The following is a 7675-nucleotide window of genomic DNA, read 5'->3' as shown; positions in this document are numbered from 1 at the left end:
ATTTTATGCTATCAAGAATGAGACTTTATATGGAAAATTATATTTCAAAATAAATATATGTAAGTCTATTTTCTTAACTATTCAACAAATTCTCGATCTGAGTTTTTTATAAGGAGATATTGATCTTGGAATATTCAATGGTCATGCTAGCAAAAAAAAGGATAAACAGTGCATAGTTCTGCCAGATGAGAGAGACTGAAATCTATCAGATTATTTATCTTCTGATAATTATATTTTATGAAGTGAATTTATACTTGGATAAAATGTATTTAAGTCTAATTTTATAAGGAGAAATTTTCACATCAATATGATCGATATTTAAAGATATATTTCAATTGGAAGAATCAAAGCTCATGCTGGTATTCAGTTTTATTGAAAAATCCGAATTTATGCCAATTGTTTTGCGTCACATTTTGAGTTGATATATCAGGAAAATATCACTTCTCCCTGGTTTGAGGGATTATTTATATTTCTCTGTTATTTGGGCTTATTGCTACATCTATGGTATTTGGTTCAAGCTGGGATCACTACCATTACCTCCTAGCTTGAGGGGGAGAAGTAGAAGAAGTACAAGAAAGAGGTATTTCATTCCATATGTTGTGGATAAGTTTATGTGACCAAAATATTCAAGAAAGAGGAGCACAAAAGATGAAGTTTTTGCATCTAAGATAAAATATTTATATCGGATTATGATTATTTCATGGGTCCTTCTAAAAATTTTATTATTTTGGTTCGTGCTATATGTGTTGGAAGATGGCCATGTTACTTTACAGTTGTTGCTATTATGTCTCTTTGGACGAGACATTATTATTGAAGAAGAAGCGGCCACAATACCTTTTCTCATACCATAATTTATTTGACTCTAAAAAATATCACGGTTTTGACACCATGAGAGTCGGTGCCCGGATTGGGACACCATTATAAATTTAACTCTAAAAAATATCACGGTTGGGATACCATGAGAGTCGGTGTCCAGATTGGGACACCATTATAAATAAACCCACTACCCCCCTATAATGGCTTTTATTACTCCTACCACTTGAGAGTCATTTTCCTATGGAGGGCCACGGTGGTGGACACTTCAGAGCAATGCCAATAGACACACTACCTACAAAAGACGGAGTGTGCCCTACATCCAACATTAGAACTGGATTATGGAGCAATGTCTTACCAGCTAGGAGTGATTTTTACTCTCACTTATATTATGCCAACATGGCCTCATGGAAGGACACAACAACATGAGGGGGAGTATTGGAAGATGTGCCATTTTATACAAAAAGATTCTATACATCATTCAGCAAGCTAGGAGTTCATGTTGTTCTCTCACCCCCAGCTTGAGGGGGAGTGTTGGAAGATGGGCCGAAGCCCACACGACAAAGGAAGGCCCACAAGATGGGCCCAAGCACATAAAAAGTAGGACCCTCAATGATTACCACAAGTTGGTATCCTTATCACACGAGTTGGAAGATCAAGAAGGACTCACAAAGGCATCTTTATCTTATGGTCACATCCTAGAAGAGTTCTAGTTTGAGTTATGTTTGTCTTTTATCTATGTTGAGTTATTTAATTATGTTAGGACTTATCTTTAAGTGTTAGAGTTTGGGTGTAATTTGGACAAAGGTAGTTTTATTGTAATTGGATTCTACTACCTTCAACTATTATAAATAGAGGTTCATGTACTCTGATTATAATAAGTTAATGAAGTCAATGAAGTAATTTTTTTTCCATAAATTCAAAAAATTTGAAGTAATGTGGCGCATACATCATCACAAGTGGGAATAACTTAAGTGTTAAGGAGTTGACTTTTAGCAACTTCAAGATATGGTTTAATGTTTGCAAGGCATATGGTAGTGATTAAGGCTTCTTTTTGTTTTCTTGGACAAAGACATCCGTGGAGATAGGCTAAGCTATTTTCCGTTCTTGAAGAAGGCCTCTAAAGCTAGCCAAATATTCATGAATATTTTCTCCTTGTTTAGTGTTAAACGATCTTTGGACAATATCATATGGCTTGTGTATGCTCTCAGAACTAGAATACAACTTAGCACATGTCTCCCAAATTTGTTTAGCAGTATCAGGATGAATAACATTGTTGGAGACATGTTCTTCCATGTTGTTTATAAGCCAACTAATAACCAAAGTATCATTCCTTAACCACTTGTTATAAAAAATATCCTCTACATCAAGAGGTGGTCCACGGTTGGTGAAGTGACCAAGAAGATCTTTTGTTATAAGAAACATGTGAACCGATTTGGACCAGCTCATGAAATTTGATACCCCTCGCAAGGTTATAGTAGTAATTCTAAGTAGATAATTCTTGTGACTCATGTTGTCTTCAGCCATAATAAGCAATTCAAAAAAATCTCCAATTAATAAAAAAAATTAGTGTTCTTTAACTATCTCGGTTAATGGAAAGGTTTTAGCATAAAAGATAATCAATCATATTTTTTAAATTCAATGAATAACGATTCATAATAGGCTCAATACCAATCTTATTTTTCAGGAAATTTAGTTCCCACAGAATTATAACTATTTTCAAAAAATCTCAACAAAACTGGTCTCGGTTAAAAAAAACCCCAAAGCAATAAAACTTTCTTGGTAACATCTTCTAATCCGAGATGCATACATCTCCATAATCTATAGGATGAAGACAACTATAAAAACATCTCTTAAACCATCTTCTAATATCCGTGAACCAAGACCATGATTCAATAATTTAAAAAAATGAAGACGCTTATCTCATGAGCTTCAATCTTGCTTCATAAAGAGCCTTCTATGAGCAGCTTTGATAATACCTTCTTTGAACATTCCTTTTGATGTAGGGATCCAAAATTTGATGCTCTCATACCATTTTGAATTTAGGATTCCTTTACTTTAATCTCAAGAAAGGACAGAGAGATAAAAAAGAAAGAGGAGAGAATGCGCTCGGGTAAGGAGAAGAAGAGAGAAAACAGAAAAGGGAAGAACTCTTCACGTGTAGGAGAAAAGTGGAGAACTACTTCCTTGATAATTAATTAAGAGTACAAGGTCCTCTATTTATAGTAGAGGAGGGTAGTAGAGTCTAAGTACATTTAAACTACCTTCTCCTAATTTCATTCAATCTATAACTCTTAAAAAATAAGTCTAATATAATAAAATAACTCTATATAATTAGAAGACTAACATAATTCAAACTAAACTTCTTCTCTGAGGACATGACCTTTAGGATAAGATGCAAGCTTGTGGCTATTCTTGAGGGTCCCACTAGATCTTCTAACCAGCTCGTGCTTCTCTTTTAGGAGTCCTTCTTGATCTTCCAACCAGCTTGTGGTTATCTTTGTTAGTCCCACTTAATCTTCTAGCTTATGAGATAGGAAAGCCCTAGAGTCTATTATCCAAGATGAAGAGAAGGAAGTGGAAGAAATCATACCTGAAGCAATAGTGTGTTAAACACCTAACCAATGCTTCCCAAAAGACCGGCCTAGTAGGTAGCAGAAAGCCAAGTACTTCATCCAGGACCATGTTCCCGCTGGTCGGCTAAGAGGTAGAATGAGTGTGATAGATTTTGGCCGGAAGCCAAATCCCCCGAAATTTTGTCCGATGACCCTGCCGGAGCCTCCTCTTTCTCCTGTGGCTAATAGGAGGACGTCGTGGCTTCACCGCTGAGGAATTTTCCATCACATGGTCTGAGAGGCGTTCTGGTTCCCCTTGCTCCCATCACCCTTTCTTCCTTTCTCTCCTCGCCATGCCGGCTACCGGAACGACGAACCCCGATGGAAATGCGTTGCACTAGGCTTTCTCCACCTGCGACCAGCACCCCTTTGGGGCTTCTCCGCTTGTCAATTTTTTGAGAGGGAGGTGTCTCAGAGTGGTGTGTGTTGCCTGTGGAAGATGTATGTCATCCCTTGAGAAAGGGTTTGATGCCAAACCCCATTCCGGATTTTTCGACGAAGAAATTTTAAGTCCCTAATTTTGGATTTCGCTTCCGCTGGAGAGACAGAGGGCTCTTTGAGTTCTTGCTTTTCCTGCCCATCCAAGACAGCGTCTCTAACCACTGTGGCAGTGATTTTATCTAACGCTGCAACGAGTTGAGGATTCCCGTCCGAGAGAGCATCTGTTTCCTCTCATTCTCTAAATTTTTCATGCTCAGAGAATTTAGGTCGTACAACCTTCTTTTTTTCAGCAGCGATTTTCTCTCTTGCAGAACATTCAATGGAAGATTCACACCATGTGGAAGATTCATACCATGCGCATATTTCTCCCAATTGTTTACGTACTTTTTGCAATGAATCGAGTATGGCAATCCATTCTTCCTCGTGCATAGCAATCCATTCTTCGTAGGATATACAATAGCCCATTGTGTTCTCACTCTGATACCAAATGTTAAGCACCTAACCAATACTACCCAAAAGACCGGTCTGGTAGGTAGCGAAAAGCCAAGTACTTAACCCAGGACCATAACATCACACACCCCTTGGAGAAAGAGCTTGCCCTCAAGCTCTTACAAGCTGACGCTAAACAAACTCCTCCGTTATGAGCTGACGTCCATGGCGGCCCACTCTATCGACACCGATAAGTCGCCCCCTCCGGGATTCGAACTCGCAATGTAAGTAGTGGCTCTGATACCAAATGTTAAGCACTTAACCAATACTACCTAAAAGACCGGCCTGGTAGGTAGCGAAAAGCCAAGTACTTAACCCAGGGCCATAACATAGTGGCAGCAGCCATAGGAGAAAATATAAGGGGAGACACTAGTAATGACTTCATTTTTTGAAACATTTCATAATCTTTATGAGTGAGAGTCACCTTCTTGGTTTGTGATTCAGCCATTTCCTCCCTTTTATCATTAGTCATGGAGGCTAGAGTAGCCATGGCCCATTCTGGTTTGCCATGGAGCTTCCAAAATATTTCCACAAGGTGGTTTTGACCACCACAATAAGTGCATACTCAAGGCTCATGGCAAGAGGAACTTGTTAAGCACCTAGCCAATACTACCCAAAAGATCGGCTTGTTAGGAGCGGAAGACATAGGTACTTAACCCAGGACCATAACATACACCCCACCTTTGCAAGCAAACGACCACAGTGGCCCACTCTAGCGATGGCCTACAATAGAGACAGCCCACTCTAGCGACGGCCCACTCTAGCAAGAATGGCAGGACCCAGGTTAAGTTCCTACGGCCTACCAGTAATTTTAATATGGCCTCTAGGTCGCCCCCTCCGCTTAGGTCTCCTCCTCCGCTAGGTCACCCTCTCCGGGATTCGAACTCATGACGTGGGAGCCTGCTCTGATACCAAATGTTAAGCACCTAGCCAATACTACCCAAAAAACCGGCCTGTTAGGAGCAGAAGACATAGGTACTTAACCCAGGACCATAACAGAACTAGAACCGCCGGTTCTACCATCTCTTGTTCTACCTCCTCTATAATTTCTTTTGTGACCTCAATAGCAGATGAAGCATCATTATTTGAGGTAGGAGAAGTATCAAGAATTCGTAGCAATGTGGCACTTATATCATCAAAAGATGGAAATGTGGAAGTGTGGAAGAGTTGAGAAGCTGAGTCTTAACAAATTCAAGGTATGGTTTGATATTTGTCAAACAAATACCTGTCGATAAAGCTTCCCTTTTATTTTCTTGAACCAAAATATCGGTGGAGTATGGTTGAGTTATCTTCCACTCTTAAATTAAACCTCAAAACCGAGCCAAACATTCTTGAAGATTGTCTCCTTATTTAGTATTGAGCTTGTATTGCAGCACATCAAATAACTTTTGTAAAGTCTTCGTACTTGAATATAACTAGTACAAGTGTCTCAAATAAGTTTGGCTGCTTTTAGGTGGACAATATTTTTGGCAACATGTTCTTCCATACTATTGATAATAACTAATTACCAAATTGTCATCCTTTACCCACTTTAAATAGGATTGACTTTCTTCATCAATCGGACAAGAAGGCTTCATTAAGTGACCGATAAGATCTCTAGTAATAAGAAACATTTTAACCGATTGAAACCAACTAAGATAATTGAACAGTCCTCTTAAGGGAATAGTAGTAATTTTGAGTATGTCACTCTTACTACTTGTATTTCCTTCAGCCATCTTAAATCAAGCAAATGCTTAGCAAATCACAAACAAGGAGAGGATATCATGAGGGATCAAACTGAAATTTCAATTAAGCTTGGCGCAATTGCTATAATCCAATATTAAAGAACTTATTTGGACTGATGTAAGGTCCCTTTTTCAAACTTGAGAAGAAATTAACTCAAAAAAGGGTAACTCGAGTGAGGTTAATTTCCGCACAATCCAAACTTTAGATAATGAAAGAACTTTATGAATTCAAAAACAATCCGAGCTTGAATTCAAACTGAAAGTATGAATCTTGGAAGGCTCATGCTTGTCAAAAACAGCCATAATTCAAAATTGAAAGAAAATAATCCACTTAATCAAATTTGAACAACTTTCTTATCCAACCAGCAACTTTCAAATAAAGGTAAATCCTTATCCACCAAATCAGCCACTAAATGAGCTCTAAAAACCTTTTGTAAATTCTAAAGAAAAAAAAAAACAAAAAACTCAAGAACTCGTGGCTGAATCTTAACCAAAATTATGGCTTAATTATCCTTTACAATAGGTGTCATCTTATCACTTAAAAAGACACCTTTTCCTTACTCATTTCTAGAAATCCTTTAGGCAATGGAATTGATAATAAGTCTTAAAGGACTGGAGAAGGGATTAGCAACTTCCAGATGTTCATAAATCACCAAAACAAACTGCTCTTTGAACTCGAACAAATCCCACAAACAATTTCTTCATGTTTGGAGAATCCAAGTACCCTAAACCATAAAACAACTTGATTTATTCCAAAAAATAAATTAAAATACTGGTCTTGAATAATGAGAGATCAACCTAAGTCTCATGCAAGTCTCATATTATTTTTCCATCATATAAACACCAACTTTATAATCAATAGATCTTCATAGAACTTGTAGGCAACCTATCTTTATCAAACTTGTAATATTTAAGTACAAGAACATCAATGTCATAATATCCTCTAAACATCAAGAATTAGCTCTCACAACTTCTGATATGAAATTCATTTGTTACATGATATAATGTAGATTAAAGGCTCAGTACATAGTATGGGAAAAAAACCAAAAATCACTTATCTTTCATGGTTGAATCTCTTCCTTCAAGAGAAACATGAGACGTTCAAAAGCACTTAAGCATTGCTTCAACATGGGAATCCTAAATCTTATGCTCTGATACCATGTAGAATTCAGGAATCTATCAAATTTATCTCGAGCAAAGGAGTGAGAGAAGAAGAAGAGGAAGAAGAAGAAGAAGGAAATAAGAGAGAAAGGAGTGAGGTTTTAGAGGTTGACTACCAAGAGAAGGGAGAGGAGAGCTTGGACGAATTTGAGAAGAGAGGAGAGAACTTAATGCTCTACCACTTAGCCAAGGGCCTCTATTTATAGTTTTAGAGAGTATGTTCCAATGACTACAATACCCTTATGACTACAATCTTTACAAGACAAGAGACATAAATAGACATGTAATTACATCTTCATGCCATCTTTGTGTTAAGTCTCATTACTTACCAAGATGCCACCTCTTGGATGTGTGGCTCGACCCATCTTCTAACATGTTGTTTTGCAAGTTGGAAAGAATCACTAGGTCTTTCTCTTACAAATTTTTTATTTG

This window comes from Aristolochia californica, unplaced genomic scaffold (genome assembly GCF_029961685.1).
Source record: "Aristolochia californica isolate CCGP_79_NKW_82.1479 unplaced genomic scaffold, dmAriCali1.0.hap1 SCAF_3, whole genome shotgun sequence".
NCBI lineage: Eukaryota > Viridiplantae > Streptophyta > Magnoliopsida > Piperales > Aristolochiaceae > Aristolochia > Aristolochia californica.
The sequence above is the reverse complement of the archived record's forward strand: the minus strand, read 5'-3'. Positions refer to the sequence as shown.